The sequence below is a fragment of the Vanellus vanellus genome (genome assembly GCF_965231255.1).
Source record: "Vanellus vanellus genome assembly, chromosome: 8".
Lineage (NCBI taxonomy): Eukaryota > Metazoa > Chordata > Aves > Charadriiformes > Charadriidae > Vanellus > Vanellus vanellus.
Window position 1 is genome coordinate 10,775,740 of NC_138913.1, and position 23,541 is coordinate 10,799,280.

The following is a 23,541-nucleotide window of genomic DNA, read 5'->3' on the forward strand; positions in this document are numbered from 1 at the left end:
AAGTCAAGAAGGAAGCAGTTTCTCTTTTAAACTATGGCCTCCAAGTTCTTCCCCTCTACCAGCTGCAAGTTTTCATGAGTCTGGAAATTGGACTGGAAAGACACGCTGTTGGGAGTTCTACTGTAACACCTTCCACCAAAATCCCCTTATCTCAATTGTAATAGAAGTATATATATATTATATTATATTTATTATATTATATTATATTATATTATATTATATTATATTATATTATGTTATAAAATGTGTTACATCCTGCATTTACACACTGTTTGGAAGCCTTTGCAATGGATCTTACTTACGCCATATAAAAGAGGAAACTAATTCCCCCTTTGGGGTTATTCAGTCTTGACAAGAGTAGGCTCTGGGGAGACCTTATTATGACCTTTCAAAATATAAAGGGGGCTTACAAGAATGAGACATTTACCAAGGCCTGTAGTGACAGGGTAAGGGGCAACAGTTTTAAATTGAAAGAGGGTCCAATATAAAATGGACGAAAGGAATACATTTTTTATGATGAGGGTCGTGAGACACTGGAACAGGTTGCCCAGAGGAGTTGTGGCTGCCCCATCATTAGAAGTTTTCAAAGCCAGGTTAGGCAGGGCTTTTGAGCAACCTGATCTAGTGAAAGATGTCCCTGCCCATGGTGGGGGTAAGGGGTTGGACTAGATGTTCTTCAGGTCTATTCCAAGCCAAACCATTCTATGATTCTATGATTTATCTCTGCCTCCTGTGGAAGCTCTGTGTCTTTGGCCAACAGCTAATAAAATCAGGGATCTTAGTTCCTCTCTCTCCTGCCATATGCAGCTCTGATGATTACAACAAGCACTTGGACACCAAAGCTTTTAGCAGCACCCCCTCAGCTAGTAGTATTTTTGACACCAATCCACACCTAAATTTAGCAATTCCCAGACCTAATGTCAGTGCAACTTTGCTATTGCTGATTTAGAATAGAGCTCTGGCACAATATTCTCATTCTGAAAATAGCTTCTAATTCTTTACCCAGGGCAGAAGTGCTATCCTGTTCTACCCACGCAGCCTGATGATTCAGTGATATACTTAGTTATTCTCATGTTCGGAGTGATGCACAGACTGATTTATGAAGCTCCCCAGCCCTTGTTAGATCAATAACACTGAGGGTAAGCCTGACCCAGATATTAAGATACATTGAAATTAAAGGACTCTTAAATTTAAATCATATCCAAATCTGCAGTCGGAACCTGTCATTTAAGGGTATAAACACCAAACACCTTCAGGCACAGACCTGCAGGTTGCACACTCCAGAATGTGAGTTTGCAAAGTGACAACTGGCTGCTGGTGTACAGAAGTGATGCCAGATGCTCCACAGAATTCCTCAGCATGTAAAGCAAACTTTATGTGCATATTCAGAGGATAAGCAATGAGTTTGGACTGTGTACATGCTTGGAGACTATTTTGCATGTATACAGAAGTGCTCCATGCATACATGATAGTTTGGGCCATCCCATATTCTTAAACTTGACTCTCTTTCATTCAAGTCCAATAAATGGTACCTCAGACTCCAAACTCTAGAGCTGGTCATTCATGAAGTTAATTCTGAGTATAAGCTCTAGGAGAGCTTACAGTCTCATGAGAATTTAATTCAGAAAGCCGGGACTACTCTGCTTATCTGACATGCCATACTTGAGTACAAAACCATTGATGCCTTGCAATTTTCCAGCTTATTATTCAGTAGTAACAGACATGAATGAAAATTAGGCACAAGTAACACTACTGTAACTCCTGCCACTGCCACTGCACATCTATCGCTTCGATATACATGATGCTGTGCTTGTAAGTGATCACTGTCAAGGCCACATTGACAACCCATTGATAACAATACTATGTGCAAGATCTGGGGCATCACCTCATGAAAGGAGTTAAGCTGTGGTCAAAAAGTTCGGGAACAGATGTCATACTTTTGTGTTTTCAAAAGGAAGCACTAACATTGACTAACGAGGTCTCCCAGCCCTTGTTGCAAGGTGGACTAGAAAAATTATGGGTGAATCAGATCTAAAACCAATCAACCAGAAAATATTCCAAATGTACAGGAAATTCAGTTTCATATCTGATGAGGATCAATATCAACTCTTTGGATGAAGTTTCTTCATCAATTTACCCACTCCATAACTATGAAGGAAAAAATGTGTGCCTTTGCATGCTCCCAGTCACTCCATCCTGCCTTCTCCCCTCCATTGCATTTGACAGTGATTGTGCACCAGCAGGGACACTTAGACAAACTGGTGTTCAAGATGAGTTGACCCAACTCAAAACTAACCTCACAAAGAGACAAAAAGTCATAATAGCTGCGCAGTTGCTAGCCCTATACAAGGGATACAAAGGGACTGCATGGGGTGGGTGTGTGGAGAGAAAGAGGAAGAAAGGACAGCTGCAGCAGCCTTAAATGAGCTTAGACTGATTGTGAAACTGTCATCAGAATAGACGCATGAATCAGACTTGCTTTCATAAAATGATACCACAGAACATCTGACCAAATCATCTCCCCATAATAACATTTGAACATAAATTGCAAAATTAATGTAGTTAATGTACATAAGATACTGAGGAGTGCAGCAGTTAGGACTCCATGAACTGTAGTCCGTTTGCTACAATAACATCTATACAGGCTGCCTGCAGCCTTTTGTGTAAATGAACTAGAAAGGGTTGCCCTCCCCTCCTTGTGATTTTATCAGAAATGCCCAACTATTTTGTACTTGCAGTCTAAGCTCAGTCATATGATTATGAAAGGCCATCAGATTTCTCATAAAAGAAACATCTCCTGGATACACAGAAAGATTTGAAAATGCAAACTAAAAGATTGTCAGTTAGAATATGATATAACAAGAGATCTACAAAGGCCACCTGAACGTAAAGGCAATGAGAGCCCAAAATTACAGTTTTTGAATGGAGGGTGCTTGTTTGGCTTGTCAAACAGAACTGCACTTCCGGATTTAAAAATCGTCTTTCTATTGATTAAATACGTCCTCTCATGAATCTTGTGCCCAGAGTCTGTATACTGGGCTGCTCTGGACAGCACAACAGTTAGGACACACAGATGCCATTTGAGTGTGCTAGTGCATCCTGTTGGAATGGGTCTACGAGATGCAGAAGGCAGCAGTTGGGCCAGAGGCACCTATCACGACCCCTCTGAGAGCACTGTGCGATTTCGTTGTGGCTCCACATAGACTCAAAGGCTCAGAAGCATTAAATGACAGATCTCTGATCCCAACCTCCTTGTAAAAATACTTCATTGATAAGCAGGCTTCTATGTTACTTTGTCTTTTCTAGAAACAAAAGGCTTTAGGGAAATTCCCTCCTGCCTTCCTCTCCCACTGGGCAAGAATAGCTAAAAGTACGTTGCTTGTACCAACAGTTGGAAACAATACAGCAGAGCAGCTTAACACAAGTCTGTAGGAGTTGCAATTCATCCTACAAAACTGAAACATCTAGGTATTTCTCCATGTTCTGTTGAATCTTATCAACTCATTATTTATGCTGAAATAGGGCCTGAAGTCTCCAGCTTGGAGATGGGTGGTGTTGTAAGAAAACTCCCCAACAACATTACTGGGTAAAATGAAGAGGTGGAGCTTTATTTAGAGTAAGTTTGTATGTCAACAGAGGATCTGACTCTAACAGGATTTGGGTTTAAAAAAAAAAAAAGGAAAGAGAGAGAAGACAGTAAGTCCGTTTTTTATTACTGGAAAATAAAATCCCTGAAGTGACGCAGATAGAATCTCTCCTGCTGTAATTTCAGGTCAGAAGTCAGTATGAAGTCTGCTTACTTCACTGACAGAGATGCCTCTCTTAAATTGTGGAAAATTCAGATCAACCAAGATGGGAAATTAGTGAGCACAAATGAAAGGATGTTGATCCTTTGAGCAGATGTCATTTACAGGAGAGAAGTGGGCCCAAGTGTAAGACAAACTCAGTCACAGCAAACTAAGTCCATTTGTAGAGCTGATTAGAAGCATTCACTTTTGTTCAGTAGTTTAAATACTTCTGACTTTGATTTCTATGGACCTAGTTCTTAGAATTAGTTCTTAGAATCTTGTAACTATGTCTGAACCATGTTTCCCCATACACACACCTTAAATTTTAAAGGTATCTTCTGATTTTGGAAATGTGACTCTTTGAAGCTGTATTTTCTGGAAACCACATTATCAAGACACAGATTACACAGAAAACAAAAATGGTTTTAATTTTTAAATGTCTTCAGAGCATTTGACCTTGTCTGCAAGTTGAGACTTTTTCATCATTGTATTTAGCAAGCTTACCTCCTACACATTAAAAATATTAAGCTAAAATTGCGTGCTTATAGTCATATTTGGTTGAAGCATAAGTGAATCATGTTTGTTTGGGTTGTTTGCTTTTTTTTTTTTACAGTTACTTGTGGAAGGAAGAATCCAGCTGCTCTGGTTTACCAATTTCGACTGAAAATGAAACCAGGAAAAACTGGTATTACCAGCCAAGAAATTGGTGCTCTGGATTTTTTTAAATATCTATCATTGAGAATTTCTCATTCTGAAAGGGACCGTTTTAACACTGATTAAATGCTCGAATGTGATGACACCTAAAAAGAAGAATGAAGAATAAACCACACTTGTAAACTAGGGATGAAATGGGCAATTATCATTTTGGTAAGAAAAATTAATGGTGCTTTGCTTATAAGGTTATTTCTACTGTTATTTAAACACTGCTTAGATAACATGCCAAATTTACACAATGATCTACAAATATTTCCTGCTAGGGTGAACTGCCAATTGTAAGGAATTCTATTTTGTCTTACTGCAGAATCCAACAGACAAAGAGAAATCTGGGAAGGCTGCTAAAGTGCTCAGTCATATTAAGACATACAACGGGAGAAAGGAGAGATCAAGTGAAAAACTCCTTAGGCCTTGAAGTTTCCCCAAACAAAACCTGTATTACAAAGCAACACATCCTTCAGCGGGATTGTTAACTCCTCAGATTTTACCCTTGCTCTACTTCTGCTGGGTGCCCTTGACAACAGTATTCCTATCTCAGATTTTCTCTCTTGTGTGTAAAAAGAAAACAATTCCTCACTTCACAAAGTTGTAAAGGGTTGTAAAGTGACTGTTAAACAGACACTAATTGTCGTGATATGCAATAGTTAAATTTCTATGAAGGCAATGATGAGGTCATGAATGATTCAGATCAATCATACTCACATGAAAGAATGGAAGCTACACAATGGGCTTGTGTTTCATATTTACGTTCAATGAGAAATCTCAGATTTCCAATAAACCATCCAAGGCATGGCGTTATAGTGGCTTTTCAACTTAATTTGAATGAGCTTTTTCTTAACCTAGTTTTTCTCTCTACAAACGTTTTGCAAAAGTGTCTTTAAAGAAGGCACGTTCATAGCCTTACCTTGGTTTGCTTTCTAAATATGTCCATCTTGATCTACCGACCACAGAGACTGACTTATGATTGATGTACTACAATCAGGCATTCCCCTCAAGATGATGCAAATAACTCACCAAGATTTGTGGGGAAGGTAGAAGAGAAAAAATCCTAAACCCCACTCTTCCTTCCTCTGAAGATTTCCAACAAGAAAGTGAAATAAACAAATTTCACCATGACCTAAAAACTAAGTACTAACTTAACAATACAATGTTATTTAGCACCTCAGAGACTTATAGCAGCAATTAGCTAAACTTTTATCATAGAATCATCAAAAAATTTAGGTTGGAAAAGACCATTAAAATCATCAAGTCCAACTGTTAACCTAGTACTGCCAAGCCCACCACTAAACCATGTCCCTGAGCACCACATCTGCCACACCTTGAGTACTGTGTTCAGTTTTGGGCCCCTCACTACGGGAGGGACGTTGAGGTGCTGGAGCGTGTCCAGAGAAAGGAAACGAAGCTGGTGAGGGGTCTGGAGCACCAGTCTTATGAGGAGCAGCTCAGGGAACTGGGGTTGTTTAGCCTGGAGGAAGGAGGCTGAGGGGAGACCTTATCGCTCTGTAGTGAGGTGGAGGTCGGTCTCTTCTCCCAATAACAAGATGAGAGGAAATTGCATCAAGTTGCACCAGGGGAGGTTTAGGTTGGATATTAGGAAAAATATCTTCACCGAAAAGGTTGTCAAGCATTGGAACAGGCAGCCCAGGGAAGTGGTGGAGTCACCATCCCTGGAGGTATTTAAAAGTCCCCTAAGATATTTTTTAAGATATAACTTTGAACTTCTAAGAAACATTAGTTTTAACAGTTCGAGTGTCACCACAAGACACCGTGTGCCCACGTAGCCTGCTGCAGCCTAACCCTCACCACCTCCCCGGGAGAGGAAAAAAAAAAAAAATTACATTAGTATGGCACAGCGGGAGTATGGATTATCCCAAAGGCACAGCGTCCCGCAGGCGGTGTTGACAAACAGTGGGACACCTGAGGAGAGCCGGGGAGCGCAGGGGCGGGGAGGCGGAGCCCATTGGCTCCCCGGGCCGAGGGATGCGATATGCTGGGAGCGAACGGGGCGGCCCGAGTGCGGGCTGGGCGGCCGGGTGCCGGTGGGGCGAGTCCTCTTCCCCAAGGAAGGAAGCGGAGGAGAAGGCAGCTGGGTGGTCAGTCTTGTCGGTGAGATACGCGAATCCCTGCTGGGTGCCGTCCTGTCCTATCCCGTGCCCCCCCCCCCCCCCCCCCCCCCCCCCCGCTTTCTAAGTTTCTTCGCTTGCTACGAGCAGCCGGGTTGTTCGTTTCTCGCTTATGTGTAAAGCGAGTCGCTAGGTAATTAAAATTAGCGAAAGTATTCTGTTTTCATAAAGGCTTTTTTTTTCCCCCCTCTGTCCGGCTTCAGGGGTTGTAAGAGCTGCCTGCTCAGGGGAGGGGGGTGTATTGACTTTTCCGCGTTTCTGGAATTGCGGTTCCATGCTTTGGACAAACAAGTTTTCCAACTGCTTTGTTTAAAAGGTTTCTGCTACAGACGGCATCCATTAACTCCGTCCGCGGCTGCCGTGCTTGTGCCTCAAAGAAGGGCTTTGTCGGAGTTCGGGATTTCAAATTTCTGTGATAAATGGGACCCAAACTGCAGTGCAAGTTTAATGTGTGTTTTGTGTAGCCTTCAGGCAGATATCCCCACCCGTCTTTGATCATTGTCTGGCAGTCAACTATATTCTTTAAAAAAAAAAAAAAAAAGAAGCAGAAAAACCTCAGAAACTATTTGTGGCCCTTTCAGGGGCTTTCTCATCTCCTGAGCCGTGGAGGGAAAATTCGCAACCGCTCCAGCATTGCGGTGAAACAACCCATTCAAAGCAGAGCTGGTTCCTCCCACCCCTTATTCCAGCATCCCCTCCCGGGTTCCGATTTCTCCAAAATTTTGTGGGGTTTCTTTTTTTTTTTTTGTGTGTTTTTTTTTGTTTTTTTTTTTTTCTTCTACAGGAAAAGTGGTTTGGGGTTTGTGTTTTGTGTTGGGTTTTTTTGTTTGTTTGGGTTTTTTGTTGTTTTTTTTTTTTTTTCTTTTTTCTTTTCCCTCAACTGTTCCCACCCAAGAAACTCGCAAATCCGGCTCGGAGTGTCTCCGCTCAGCCCTGGGTTGCAACACGGGGACGCGCCTCCGAAAGCGCTGGGGCAATCCTCCCGCCTTGGCCTCGGTTAGTGCCCTAATTACCGGCGGGAGCCGCTCTCCCCGGTGGAAGCAGGCACGAAGGCTGCCGGCCGCGCTGCCGCTCGGCGGGAGCAGCCCCCTCTCAAACTATTTGGGGGGGAAGGGAGGGAGTGTGATCCGTAGGGAAAAAGTCGGCTTGAGAAAACGGGCAAAGGGGCGAAGATACTGAGCGCCTTCAAAAAGCGCGTTTGCGCTAAGGAAAGAAAAAAAAAATTTTTTTTTTTTTTTTTTTGGGTATGCGATCTGGGCCGGGCTGCGGACTTTAGGACCGTGCCGGCGGGAGGCGGTGGCCGGGCGTGCCTGGTGTGCGGGGGCCGGGCCGGTTCCCGCCTTTGTTCCGCCGAAGGGGCGCCCGCAGCCGCATGGCTGAAGGCTGCTCTCTCTCCCCCTCCGTCCCTTCCCCCTTCCCCGGCCGCTCCCGGGGCTCCGCGGATGCCCCGGGGGATGGGGAGGGGGGACGGCGGGCTGGCGTGAAAGCTAACGACCGATTACCGCTAATTTCGAGATCCGCGGGGGTGCCGGGAGGCCGCTCCGCAGCCGCTGGGTGAGGCGCGGCGGCAGCAATAATCGGCGGAAACACCGCGGGGGCAGGAGGGGGACGGGGACCTCCGAGCCTCTTGGGTTTCAAAGGGATTTTGGGAGAGGGTGGGATGCTCCGGGAGGCGGGCGCAGGGCAGAGCCCCGGGCTTGGGCGGGCGGCGGTGGGCGGCTGCCCGGGGCTCCGGCGGGAGAACGGGGTGGCGGGAAAAAGGGTGAGTCGCATTGGGTCACCCTCGCTGCAGGGAGCATAGGGAACAGCTGAGATTTTTAGGAGAAGTAGCTTTGTTAACTGCTTCTGAGCAAGATCTTGGAGGTGGGAGACTGGCGTGGACTCGCGGGAGACTCCAATGCAAGCAACTAAAATAAGTGCAAGGCTATGATTAAAAAAAAAAGCCCATAATTCTATTCTGGCTATGCAAAGCAGTGGAGAACTTGGTACGTGCTGCCTTCTTGTGCTGCAGCATCCTCATCTAGAGATTACCAAGGCGTATGCCGGAGAACCTCTTGGAAGTAGTGTGGAAACTACTAGTGCAACTGTTGAAAACTATTTTGTATGATGCTGTCTTGTTCTCACTTTTGCATTTCCCCTAGCAGTTGGAAAGGGAAAAGGATGGGGTTAGCAAAGGGATAGATTGTTTTAAAAGGAAAAATGGTTGTATTCTAAGAGAAGATAGATGCCAGCTTGTTTTTTGGTTTGGGTTTTTTTTTCCCCTTGTTGAGCCAGGCAAGAGACATTAAATCACTGTTGATAACAACAGCCATGGAATATTCTAGCAGTATTCCAGAAGGCTGGACCATCACATTGAGCTGGGTTTAGCTGTGGTATTATGGGAGTTACCGGTTTTTCTGCACAGAACTAGTTTCATAGAAGCCCACTATCTGTTATATGCAGAAATGTAGTATCGTGTTGAAAATGTGAGCTTTTGCAGTGGTAAGGTTTTGGGGTTTCTTTTTCTGCTTAGAAATGTAATAGCAATATCTTCTTACTAGTTCTCTTCCACTGAGTGAATCAAAACTTCCTGCTTTCTCTAAGATCCTAAATTACTGAGAAGCAAACTGGTTGCTCATGCTGCCCAAAGCAGTAGTTGGGACAATCTCTCTGACATCTGGCCAAACTGGAGTTGTGAGTACTGAAGCTAAGAATGGTAATTCACCTACAGATTAGGGAGAAGTATGTGGAAACCCCTGCAAGTCATCGCTTATCGTCTGAAATGCCAGTGGCTTATGTGTTCAGTGTTATTCTGCACCTACAGTGTTACGGCATCTAGGATGTACCAAACATTGCCTCGTCTCCCGTGGCTGTCAGTTTATGCCTGAAGCTAATCAAGCTAATCCTTTAATTTGAAGATGTTGCTTACTAAAAGTACACAAGTACTAAGGGGTTTTTGTTGTCTGGGAAACCTCCTGTGGCTTTGCTGTTACTGCAGTAGGTCTGCTGGCCCTTGGAACTGGTAGAAAGTGGTGGAAGGAACCAGAAAGTGATGGATTAGCACTGTACTACTAGCTCTGCCCTCCATATGGCTTGCGGAGTACCTTCCTCAACTTCCCAGGATATGCACATCTCGAGTGAGGCTATTTGAATATTCATCAGACCTCAGTAATAACTAATCTTAAAATTCCAGTGGAAAACAGCAAATAAATGGTCCACCTCTGTCGGGTTGGCCAGAAGTGACAGCAGGATTTTCCACTGATACAGCAGACATTGCATATTTGGAATCTTCACAACATTTGGGAAACTGTGGTCCAGATCCTGTATTGAGGTATGTGCATTGCTGAGTCTTCAAAGACTGAAATAATAGTCACGGACAATTGAGAAGTGGTTTCCTCTCTTTTATAAGTTTTGCAAATAGAACATTTGCCCTTGGCAGCAAAGGGGAAAATGCTATGAAAGGATCTCTGAAAGATGACTCTCAGCTTAAATTCTATCGTCAATGGGGAAACCACTACAATTTATGGAGGTAGGATGATGAGACAACCCCTTCGTTTTGGACTTGCAACTTTTTAGAATGAACCTGTACCAGTCCTGAAGATCAAGCAACAGGTAAACTTCAATTTAGATGGAATTGTGGCTTGGAGATGCTGCTGCTACATGCCCAAATAACTCAGAAAACCTAATGTAACCCAAGACTGCTTAAGCAACCACTCTGTGCACAGATGACCTTGAAAGGGGGAATGCTGTTGTAAGCAAAAGCAACTTCGTTTGAAGGACTGTTGAAGAGGGACATACGTCTACATACTGCGAAGACCACAGGCTGTAGGAGTTCCTGCCTTGCAACGCAGAGGAAGTTTGCTTGCTGCAAACCGGTTTCGGGAGGTAAAGCTGTCTGGTACCATCTCCAGGCTCCTGGATGCAGTCTTAAACTTGAATAAAAAGTATTTGGTCACTCAGAACTCCTGGGAGTGCTGCCATGCTCTGAAGGTATGCTGTCACCTTTCAGGTGCAGCAACTCAACCTGACCAACTTGGGTGCAGCAACTTTGAAATAAAGAAATCCTTTGTTCACTATATTGTTGGAGGTGCTTTGGGACATAGCAGCAAAGGACGGGATTTTAGCTAGTCTTCGTTTAGAGCTGAGGCAACTTGCTTCAAACTGAACCTACTGTTGGGCCAGTAAGTCACTTTCTGTTAACGTTTCTTCTGCTGCTGCATTCTGAAACTTTTATTTCTTCTAGTTTCATTTCTGCTGTGACCTTAAGAGGCTTGTGCTGAGTGACTTAAACTGGCCTTTTGTCTTAAGGCAGGAAGTGTACAGCTTTTCTTGTTCTTTAAAATGCTACTCATTGCGCCCCACCACAGCCCCCCCTCTCCCCTATTAGTTGTGTTCTTCAACGGAATATGAAACAGACTGGGGATGGATGGATTTTCTTCTACTTGACTTGGTTAACTAAAAGAAGGTTAGTCTTTCACTTTGCACTATATACTGGGGTGCGTAATCCACGTGTTTTACTGTTAAGACTAGATGAAGTGCTTTTGCGACTCTTCCTTGTAACTTTCCTGACTTCCCAATAAAATATTTATTCGCTATATTTTTAGTAGGAAAACCTTATAGTGCATAATAGGGGTGGCAAAGGTACCATACTTATGACTAATTATTTTCTGAGGTTCTGGCTGCTTTGTCGCCAAGACCCTGTGGTAATTAAAAGTACTGATTTTTCTACTGCATTGTTCTCAAAGCCCAACTTTCTAGAATGATCAGGCTTTTTTAACGGATGTCTTTGTTTTTCCTTCTGCCTTAAGTCATCCCTGTCTTGTAAGCTTCTGTTCCCATCTTTGTAGCTTCCTTCTGGAGTCCACAGACTGGTGTTTTGTTGTCTGTCTCACCAATGAATTCCATTTGTAGTTTCTACTTAACTCTGTTTCGCTAAACTGTCCTCACAGCGGTTCTAAATCCGGTGCTGTGCATATGCTAGTGCTGTATATAGTTCAGTTATGGTTTTGGCCTTAGATAAGGCTTGCATAGAAGTGTGTGTATATACACACATATATACAACAGACAGGTATTTTACATATAGCAAAATATTATTTTTACTGGCTCTTGATGTTATTAAACAGTGTGACCTATCCATTTCTCCTAAGCAGAGACAAGTTCTTCTAGTTAAATGCAAATGTATAAGTTCCTTCATTTACTTTACAAAGACTGTAGTTTTAGAGAAATCTCACTGCTTATTAAACATGTTGGGAGTGTTTTGCAGCTCCTTTGTTTGACTTTTCTTATCTGATTTGCATCTTGAAGGAATTCTTTGCTTAGGCTTCTGTTCTGTAGCTTGTTATGGCCAGTGACTTGTTGGCAGCTCTCAGTCAGGGTACTTCAACTGTGGTAAGCTAGAAACTGTAGGATGCTGTTCTTAAGTTACTACAGCTTACCGTATTGTTATGTTTCACTTAAGTGCACGTTCGGGATGTTGGTTCTTTTTGCTTTTCTACCATGCTGTGCTCTTCTGCCAGCCTGTGCTGTTCCTGCTCCCCATATTTCATAACAACAAAAAGCAGATGAGTGTCTCCTGTTCAATTCCCGCCTTGTTGGGTTGCAGAAAAGGCTATATGAAAGGCCAAAAATCTCTGTGGTTCCCACAGAAGTAGGAGAGGATTAATGGAATTCATCCCACCCAGTTTGCAGGCAGGCTTAAACAAAGCCTTGAACCACTGTTATTCCAGCCAATCTGCTGCTCCTTTGTATATGCTGAGGTGGTTTTCCATCCACTTTCTTGTAAAATATGAGATGTTTGTGCCTTTCTGGCTCACTTGAAACAAACATGGAGACCCCCAACATGTGCATAGGAGTAATCTGTATTGAATTTGTCTTTAAATTTACAAAGAACCAACAGCTTTTGATGTGAAATATTTGGCTGTCTGGAAGCTATTTAAAATGTGAAAACTACATTAAAGCCTTGAAACTTATGTAGTTATATAAAATAATTGAAATAGACCTTAACATTTCTCTACTGAACTAAAGGAAAAGGTTAGCTGGCCATATGAATCCAGATCTCGTGGAAGTGCTAAAACAGTGGTGACTTCTGTTAGCAGCTGTAGCTGCAAATGCTGAAAATGTTTTCCTCTTTAGTCCTTTTTGGTGGCCAGCTCTTCCAGTACACTTAGCTTTAGCAAAGTTTACCTTGCTGTTTTCTTTAACTCTCTCCCCAAACTGACATACTGCTCTTGAGGAGTGACTGTTTTGATACAGATGGAGACTGGAGATCATGAACCTAACAGGTTTGGATGGTATCTGTTTGATAGGAGTTTGACTTTACTCAAACTACACGCACCTCTTAATGCTTCTAAAATGTTTATCCAGTTTCAACTTTAAAACTTATTTGGGGTTTTCTCATGATGCCAGTGAAGACTATGTGAATGCTTTCAGAATTGCAGTCTGGAAGTTCGGGCTTAGGCAAAATGGACACTCTGGTCCGTTTGCTATTTCTAAGTCATGATTCATGTAAAGTTAGGCTGACTCTTTAATTGAATTCAAGGTCCTGTTTATGTAACTTTAAACTCATTAGAAGTGTTAATTCTTTAATGTCTGTTGGTGTATCTTGAATGACTGGTACTTCATGATTTGATAGAAAATATATATATAGCGTGTGTGTGTATATATATATATATATATACACTTTACTTTTACACTGTGTTTGCATGTGTTGAAACAGTTTTAGCAAATTGGTGCTGAACTACCCTAAATGGGAACCACTCTCTTAAGAAAATAACTGAAATATAAACACTAAACAAGAAGAGACTATGTGGTCAGATAGATTGCTTGCTCGATTCAAATAGATTAATTTCTTACTAATAAAAGAAGACAATGCACTAGATGCGATTATCCAAGAAGCAGACAGGGTCATTAATAACTCTCCTCTTCCCTCAGCCTCGAGTAGAATACAACCTTTCTCTCTCAGCTTAAGAGTTGCTGGTGGCTATGTACGGCAGTGAACAGGAGGGGGTGAGAATGAACAAGGTATGATTCTGTTAAGGGCCAAGGGAACAGAGTGTGCAATGACTATCTGTTCTTAAGTGCTTGTAGCTCTGTGGGTGTAAGGAAAGCTAAAGTGGCTGAAGCAATACTCGCTCTTGGTGATCTCAAGAGGAGGGCTTTGAAGTGTTGTGGCAATGGCAGCTCTGCTATGTTTGTAGGGGTGATGAGCCATTGTGGGGACATCTTAAAGAGGTTTTCTTCCTTATGACTTTTTACTTGGCAGAAAGCTCACCTTTTAAACTTTATTATATATGCAGCTGCTTTCTTAGAGGTAGAAGTATTGTTTTTTGTCACAGATCTGCTTTGGTTCTAGGCTGATCCTACGTTGCTTTAAGAGGACTGTCTTTAGTTGCTAGGAGGCCTTTGTTTATAGGTGTGTGCTTTGCTTGAGGTACGTCTCTGCACAGAGGATTCAGCCTAGTGTTAAACTTTGTGCTTGCTGGTTGTGTTACATGTGGTGGGGAAAGCATGGCCTTGAAACTGAAGAGCTCGGCACTTCCCCTGGCAACAGGGAAAATTAGTCTGTACTACCTAGTATCCCTGTGCATAGGATTGGGACGTGATTTGCTCCTTGATTTCTATAATGTGTCTGGGAGAACTGAAAAATGGGCTGTGTTCCTGACTGCATGACTTGGATCATCTAATTGGAAGAGTTTAACAAAAGTGATGTTGGTTCTTGCTGACCAGGTACTATTAGGATGAGAACCAGCACTGGTGTTGTGCAGCCCAGCTTCCTTGAACTCTTGTGTATACAGTTTGCAGGTACACAAGTAAACCTGCGGACTTGTCTCCTAGGGCTCTGTGTGTAGGTTTGGGAACAACCACTAGAGGAAAAGATTTGATGAAGGGGTGATCCAGGGCTGCTGTCATGCTCAGCTGTGTATAGAGTGTAAATGGTGTCTGGATGGTAGGTCAGCATTATACTTGGCTCAAGTTAATGAGCCATGCTTAGGAGAGAGGCAAGTTCATGCAGCTGAGCTGATCTGGGAAGTCTAGATGGGATGATTTGCCTCTATGTGGGCTCATGAGTTCATATATCTCTGATCTGTGCGAACTTAAATCTGGAAAGGAGAGAACTAGTCTAATAGAACGCTAAAAAACCCCCACCGGTTCCTGTATCCTGGAAGTTAACCAGTATTTGGCTTGACTTTTAAAATTCCAACTTGTTTTATCATTATTGGTCTAACTGAAAGGAAAAAAAACACCAACAAACCCAAAACAACAAAAAATCCCCAATTTTCTGTCTGGCACAACATCTCGTGCATTCTAATCTACAAACTGAACTTCTCATTTGTCTGTCTTCCTGCCTTAGTGCCCACATGTTAGTGACACATGTAATATCCAGATTTTGACCATAAAGTCTTGCTGCAATAAGGGATGCCCACCCGGGATCATAGGCTAGCGTATTGTCCGAGGAAGAGGGATAGACTGGAGAGCAGATGAGAGAATATTTAATCTGGGGTGAAAAACTTAAAACATGGAACTAGGATACTAATGTCTAGCATTGTTTGGAAATGGCCATGGTACAACAGCGTTAGCCTTCTGTTTAAATAAGTCCTTCATACACTTTCTAACTCACTGTATTTTTTTGAAAGCATTCTTACTAGGCAAAAAAAAAGTTGCAAAGTGAGGACTGATAGAAAGGCAGCTTAAACTAGTCTTCCTGCAATTAGTTCTGTCCGTCTTAAACTTGACTTCCTCTTAGTTGGGCAGCTAGCATGGAAAAAGCCTGCTTCAGATAGCTGTTCAGCTTGATCTTCAGGTATGGTGTGTAGACTGGAACAGAAATCACTTCAGGTTTGTGGGGAAATTAGGCAGGAAATAAGATCTCAATCCAGCTGCAAATAGATATTTGGATGGGCTTACTGAAAACAGGCAGCAGAAAGAATTGGTGATTAGGTGGGGCTGTGACATTGTAGCTCTTAACTTCAACATGCTATAAAACAGGCATTCAGCATTAATGTTTAACTAGATAATTTGCATTGTGTTGTCTCCCATTGTTGAGCTTTGGACTAGATTCTTAACTGTTTGGTATTTCACAATTGCTTTCTGTAGTATAGGGAATCTTGTGCCTTCAGTTTCGGTAAGCCTTCAAGCTCAAAGTTTGCTGTGTGTAATGTGATATCCTTCTTACAAGGTTGTCTGAAATACATTTTTGTAGAGAAGTGAATACAGTAATGTGGGGTAGAAAGCAGTGGCAAGCTAGCCACTTTTTTAAATGCCTTTTGTGGTCCTCACCCACTTTTACAGGTAAGGTGTATTTATAATAATGAGATTGACCGATATATAGTAACTAGAAAATTCTTTATGCCAATTGTACTGAAGCTTCCAGATAAGGTTCCAAATACCAACAGAAATTATATCCATAAAATGGGGGGGCATGTTCTAGAGACTATAAAAAGTGCTGACTGAAGTATCACTCTGAAGCAGAAAGACTAGTGCTGTGTGAATAGTTTTGATACTTAAGCTCTGCCATCCACACCTGAGGGGGTAACATTAACAGCTGCAGTTGATGTGTTCTGCCCCTTTGCTGCATATTTTCGCCGTAGTACATGGGAGTTGAAAGGAATGCGTACCAATCTGGCATGTCTTTTAAATACTGGCACTGTAAAAATGAACTTACATAAATGCAGACTGCTGTTCGGTATAGCATTAGAGCTCTTCACTGTCATCTGCCAAAACAGATGTGATGGGTTGTACAAGAGGTACCATTATGGCCTTGGTAGCTGTGTCTTAGAGCTCTGACTTGCCTGCACGTAGGTTAAGTACTTGACTTAGTCACTCCTCTCAGAAAATGAGGGCATGTGGCCTCAATTATGTACTGCCAGACTCCAAAACTTCAGAATATTATCCTTCCTGTCAGTACAAAGAACTGGCTCTTTTCACCCAGTCTGCTGCACACAAAGCAAAGAATTTCATGTTGGTGCTTGTGCATTTTGTGCAAAATCCCTTGAACTAAACGACTTGTACTTTGGAGGCTTTCATTCTGCAAAACACAGCCCTCCCTTCTTGCGTGAATGGGGAAGTGTCTGCAGTGGATAGAGCACATTAAAGCAACTGAAAATTGCAGTAGAAATATAGACTGGCGCTTGAAAGATGCGGTCCTGTTCCTCTCCTGCTATCTCTACGATACCTGTTTCAAGGAACTGATCCTGATGAAAGCAACTTAAGAAGGCAAGTCTGTCCATTCTGGCAGATGTCTCCATTGAGATTTGCTCGTAGCAGCTGGGAAGCTCGCTGCTCATATTAGGGGAAACTGAAGAAATCAGTCTCTTCCTTTTCACCCAACAGTTACAGCAAATATAAAACCTCTGTAGAAACTAAATCTCTACTGGCAGTTAGCTGTTTCCTGGCAGTGTTAAGCATTTAAAACCTGTTTCTCCTTCCAGCCCTGAAGGAGTTGAAATGCTTTACTCAATTGCCATCTAATACTTTGCCATCCTTTGAATTTCTCTGCCAACGAACACTTCAGAGATTGCCCCAGTACTTAAGTGTTACATATCAATGAGAAGCAGCAAGTGGTCACAGCTTTCAATGTTTCATTTTTCTACGTGCTGCTGTAGTTATTTGATACAAAGACCCCCCTGGAGTAAGTGCTGTACTTCAATGCCCTTTTTTTAAAAAAAGATGATTGCTCTTGACTGGGCAACTTCAGAATCATTTAAGGAGTTCATGTTTTGGAAGCTGTTGGATGTTCACCTTCTGAAAATCAGGGTTCTGTTCAATCTGAGAAGTCCTCGACACATGCACAAAAAGCATCTAAGTATGCTGATTCTACCATCCCAGGAAACTACTCTGATTGTGAGTTGCAGGCAAACTAAAGAACTCGCAGACAAAGCCTGCATATGAGATTACAGAAGATGGGTTAAAATGTTCTTGAAAAAAATTTCAAAGCTACTGTCAGTCATCCCTGCATTAATATTCCTTATTGATGGAACATCCATGACCTGACTCTAAACTCTTCATAGATCTTTGTAGCACTAGCCTGATTCTTTTGGTTAAACTTGCTGTCATTGTGACCATATTTTCCTACAGGATACCTGTCTGAATTGACTTCTACTTCTCACAAGTTTTGTACAGAACAGGGTGTAATAGTGGAAGTTTTGACATTACTTGGAATTATTTTCTTTGCAGGCTGTGTGCTTGTCCTTTCTTTCCATCTTGGTGCTTGTGATCTCTGTAGGAAGGAAGGCAGGCTTAGCTAAGTACCTTACTGAATCTTTTTTTCCTTACAGTGACCTTCTGTCACTATAGCAGGAATTCCTAGAAGCATCAGGAGTGTAACTGAACAGAAGCACCGAGCAAGTTTTCTTTTGTGATACAGCTCATATGTAAGATGAACATGAAGTTTAGTTTCAAAAAAACTTCTTAATGTATAAGAAGTTCTTCAGATATTGGGGAGTGAAGAAGGAGGACATAGGCCAGGGTAGAGATGAGAGATAGCATGACTTGTGAAAACATGTCAACAACAGAAAAATGGTAAGAGGAACCTGGGTTACATAATCCTGTAGCTAAAGCTGTAAGCAGCAATGTCCATCCAGGCTTTGCTCCCATTAACTTAGGCACATACTTTCTTACCCTTTAATTAGTCAATCGGAAGGGAAAATCTTGGTAAACATGTGATTTAGTGTTTTGATGACTTATTTCATGTGCAAACTTGACTAGATTTCCTTTGGTCTTTTGGTGTAAGCAGTACATAAATCAGTACTGCTGGAGATGGATGAGTTCAATCTTAGTTTTACCTCAAACCAGGACAGAATTATAACTTTAAATTGCCCGGAAACCAAATGTTGCAAAAAAAGTTTTAAATTCTACATAAACAAAACTTTCAAACATGCTAAAACATGTGTTCTTTGAACCCTGTAGTTCCTTTGTAAACACATTTTGAAAGCTTCAAGAAAATCCAACCCACTCCATTCAGGATTGTCCATACACTGGTCTTGACAAATCTGTCTGAATTTAAATCCAGGCAATGCTAATCTTAGTCCCTGCAGTTTTAACTGGAGCATGTCTGCTTCTGTAATCTCTGTGGTTGGGCACATTCCTTTAGTGCTGTAGAAGTGCTGTTGCAACTTAGGTCCATGTGTCATCTGAAGTCTTACAGCAGGATGGAGCATCTCTGCAATGTGCCTTCTAACCTGGACATTTCACTCCACTAGCAAACAAGCTGATCTGGAGTAGCTCATGTGAGAGGACTATCCTGACTTTAGACAAAAGCCTGTCCTAGGGCTTCAAGTTTTCTGTAGTATCACAGAGCCTGGTGGTAGCCTTAGAATTGAAAAGGCTGAAAGCTTTAGAAACAATGTGTGCCACATCTGGTTCTACAAAAGCAACCCTTAAGTCCTGTTGTGAACTTAGGTCAAGCTGTATCTACAGCGTAACCTGAATTAACCACTTTCTGGTACTTCTTTCAGGGTTTCAGCAGGTTGCTTTTTGAGGGGAATAGCTTGCAAGGAGATAAATTTGGCTTGTTGAGCTAAGCTCAAGAGCTGTTGTAAGCTGTGGAAGGTCCATGTGGTAAGGATGAGAGGACAGGGTTGGGAGAAGAGTTGAGTGTAAGGCTGTCCCCAACTGACAGCAGTAAGCTCTTGACTGAGCTCAACCATCACATGGAATTGCACCCTTAAACTAAGTTGCTCTTTGGCATAGCCAAGCACAAGACATGGATGTAGAGATGAGCAGCTCTTCAGAAGACTTCTGTTTGAAACTAGGTAATGTTTGAGGTGTTCTTTCTTGTAGATCTTCTAAACTTTCTTTATCTAAGAGTTTTGACTTGAAAGGGACAGTTGCTACAAGCTGATAGTAAAAAATTGTTCTGTTTAAAATAGTGGTTCCTTGAAATATCTTGCATTGCCTGGAAAAGCCACTTGTGATCTAAACTTATCTTCTCTCCTAGGCAAAAGGAGTGAAAAATAACTACATATTATGATTTTTGTCTTTGTTCTAAAATATATGTTATGCAGGGATGTGGTATATCAAATCTGCTACATATTAACTGAAGTCCAGCCTGTGTATTGTACCACATGACAAAATTTTGTAGCTGGGAGTTGTGGGGTGTTCTCTCTGGGCAGTCTTAGTTGGCCTCTTCGGTTTACATTTTTATCGGAGTGATAGTAGTTGGAAAAAAATCTCCGTGTTGGAGTGTCTTGTGTGAATCTTGTCTCTCCATGGTTCTTCCTGTGAGGGTCTGTCTCTCTTGTGCTTCATGTCTGAGGTGCCTCCATGTTTCTGTAGGGTCTCTCTTGTCTGTCTCTCCTCAGTGGACTTTCTAAAACTGTTCTACTTCTATCCTAAAATTAACTTCATACCGATTTTTTCCAAATACCAACTCCTGTGGACATTTAAAGTAGCTCCTTAAGGATCTGCTTTTCCACAGTGGTCACTTTACAAACTATCAAGTTTGCACAACAAACAATGCTAGCTCCACTTTCATCCCAGAATATATACTGAATGCAAACTACAGAATTGTAAACAATTGCTACATTCAAATGAGTCATGCTTGTGGTAATACTGAAAGGTTAAATAACAACCCCCTTTAGGAAAGGGAGGATTGCTGCAGGATGAAAAAAGATTGCAGTACTTGCAACTGGGGGAAAACCCCATGCAGTTGTGAATCTTTAATCTACAGGAAAGCAAGGCAGCAACAGGAACTGTGTTACGGGTGCTTGATCCTCCCAGTCTCTCTCTTGTCTGAGTGGATGTAAGATATTCCAAGCCACAAGTAAGAAAATGCACACCAAGAGGCAAACCCCCTTAATTATGGTAAGAAAAATGACTGTCAAGCATGGTTTTATCTCTATTCCAAGATGTTTCCTCTTGCCAGGGAGAACATTGGTGTGTTGTGGTTTGGTGTGGTTTTTTTTTTCCCCTTCTCAAAGTTATGAGAATCAGTTAGCAGTGAATAGCTCCTGTGGTGACTCAACCTGTTCTGTTAAGGGAAGGACAGCATGACTAAGCCCAAAGGATGGGTGTTGCAAATCGGCTATAAAAAGTTCTGACAATGAAAGAAACTAGTTCTGCATTGGCACCTTCAATGCAAGTCTCCAGGCTTTTTTGGAGGGAGATGCGGGGGGAGGGGTAGGTATAGGCCTCCTTAAATTTAATCAGTACTGCTCATCTATAATTGCATTTTAGTTTTACCTGAGAGGTATGTTTCTGAGGAGGATTCTGAACAACCTCTGTCTACTAAAGGCTGATCTAATTCCCCTGAACTAGATCAAGGAAATAACAGACCAGACTGATCCAGCCTTTACTCAGTTGATTTTATGGCTTGTGTTTTCTTCAAGGAGAAGCTTAAGTTTGCTTTCCAGCATCTCTGACTTCCAGGATGGGGGTGCTAGAGAACAGAAAATCTAGTCTATGCGCATCTCTTCTCCTCTGCTATCTGCTCTGTAATTAAAGGTGTTTCCATGGTGATTTCTGTGTTTTGTGGTGTTGGTGTGGTTTTGTTTGTTTTTCTTTTTTTTTTTTTTTCTAGGGGCTTTTATTCTCCCCCAGTGGCAATAGCTGTCATGGAGGTTAGTTTCACTGCTAGTCCTCAATGACCTCTGTCACTTTGTAGTGTTGACTGTTGCCTCCTTTTACCAGATGACATGGGCAATTGCAGACTGTTGGCCAAAACATGTTATCCAAGTGTAATCTAAAAAGTTGTATTTGATGAGTAGGACTCCTGTGTTCACAAAGGTAAACTTTGCCTCAAATGGTTAAATAAATTGCCTCCTACTCCCTTTACTTATTAGAGGTCAGTCAGCTGCTTTCAAACTGTGGCAGTGGGCAATCTGACCACCTAGGCTGAGCTTCCTTTTTTTTTTTTTTTTTTTTTTTTTTTTTACTTTGTAAACTTAATTGGGGAAGATGATGCTGCAGCATTTGTGCTAACTGGCCAACTTCATGCGGAGTACAGATTTTTGGAAAAGAGCACAAATAAGTATCTATGACAGAAGGGAAAACCAGACTTAAACTCACTCTCAGGAAGTAGTGGGTATCTTCAGACCCATTCCTCCAAAAGGAGCTATCAAATGTCTGGATTTCTGTAACACTCCAGCTTGTCTGCATCTGTTTTCATCAACTGAAACAAGAGTAAGCTTTGCAATAGTGTACTATTGTAAAGTTGCTGAGTTTATAACTCTGAGGTGCATTGCTTAACTTCATGTTTCCAAAATAAAAGGGGTTTAAACTGATACTATAAAAAGTGCTGACTGACTTTTAGGCACCAAACTGCCCATGCAGCTTTTCTGTTATGCACTACAATCTGCAAGCTTCAACTGCACCAATGCACAGTTTCCATTTTGAGCAGCCAGTCCCCTCCCTGCAGCAGATAACTACACCGCAGAATTGCTCCAAGATACTTATCTCTGCATTGTCTGTTGCGTTCTCATCACACTATCTAGTTGTTTTACCCATTTGAGGTCTTGCAATTTCAAAACACTGGTGTTGCATGTAACTTCTAATGTAATAGTGATAGTTTGTGTTCTCTTGCTCCAGGGGTTGTGTTTCCATGCAAGAAGCGTTTAGCTTGTGGGGTGCCCTTCCTTATGGTGCTAATCCTGCATTTCTTGCTTGACATAAACTAGCTCTATTCCTGGGTTTTTATGGGATGAATAAGTAGCTGCTACTTCAGGCTGTTCTTGTATATTAGATAGGAGAGACAACCTTGATCTGAATTTTACAAACCGCAGGGCTGGACTTGGGTAGCTTTTTGTGCTTTGAATTCTTTTCTTAGCTAAAAAGCTAGTTGGTAGCAGAGATGGTAGCACTGCGATGTCAGCTGTCTGGTCTTAATTGGTGTATCTGCAACACGGGGGGTGCCTAACTGAAGAGTCTGCCCATGGTCCTGCCTGGTCTAGCTTGTTGTATTAACTGTAGCCCGGGCTACAAACAATCTCTGTCTGCACCATCGGATAAAAAGTAGAGATCCTAAGCTGATACGTGGGATGTTTGGTAATGGTAGCACTGGAGCACAGTTGTACTAGTGGCGCTTCTCGGCCAACCTCAGGCTGGCTGTGGAAGTCAAAGGGCTGCTTGCCTTTGACAGGCCTGCCTGTGGGGCTGAGGTGGGTGAGCAGCACTGTGCTGGATGATGAAGCTGTTGTGGTGCCACCAAGGCTGGAGGAGAAAGGAGCAATACGGGCAAGGGAACCACGCGGAGCTGGCACCTTCCCTCAGGGAGGCCCCATTAGGAGCCAGGGGGCTGCCCTGAGGCACAGGCCCTGCCTTGCCTGTGGCCCTCAGCCAGGTGGGAGCAAGGGCTCCCGTTTGGCTCTGGGCCCTTCTCACAGAGAGCCTGCTGGAGGGGACGGTGGCAGCACAGGGGACCCGCGGTGGCTGTGAGGGAGGTGAGGTGAGGCCTGTTGGGGGGCCCTGGCGGTGGCCTGGCACTCCCGCATCCGGGGGCAGCGGCAGGTCTCTGCGAGGGCCTCGCTCTTCACTAGGCTGTACAAAGACATCTTGTAAACCGGGTCACTCGTAAGGGTGTGGCTTCCCTCTTAGCTTAAAGAGTTTAACCGAAATGTTGTCATATGTTGGTTAACGGCAGTGGGCTTTTCTAAGAAAGAGTTTCTTGTGTCAGAACTGAAGCCTCTGTGTCAGGTTTCCCTTCTCTTTCACTAGCCTCCCTCAAGCTTGCTCTGGGCCACTGACAACCTCTAACTTGGTGCCAGTTTTTTTTTGGGGGGGTGTAGGTAGGTGCTGCCAGCTTTTCTTGGGGGGGGGGGGGGGGGAATGTGGGTGATGGGGAGTGTCAGAGTAGTCAACTCATTTCCGTGACCAAACCTAAATCCAGATGTGTTAATAACAGCTCACTAAAACTTTTCTCCTCTCCCCCTCGCTTTACAATTGGTAGGTATTCATCTTCACGAAGGAAAGAAGCACATGAGAAGATCCAATTTAGAACTGTAGCG

At 42.7% G+C, this 23,541-nt stretch overlaps 1 protein-coding gene across 1 annotated transcript in view; it reads right to left on the reverse strand.

Annotated features, from left to right (window-relative positions):
- Positions 1–23,541, reverse strand: part of MCF2L2 (MCF.2 cell line derived transforming sequence-like 2) — a gene marked incomplete at both ends in the record, with an annotated part of 158,859 nt that overhangs the window by 58,088 nt on the left and 77,230 nt on the right. The window lies entirely within an intron of this gene.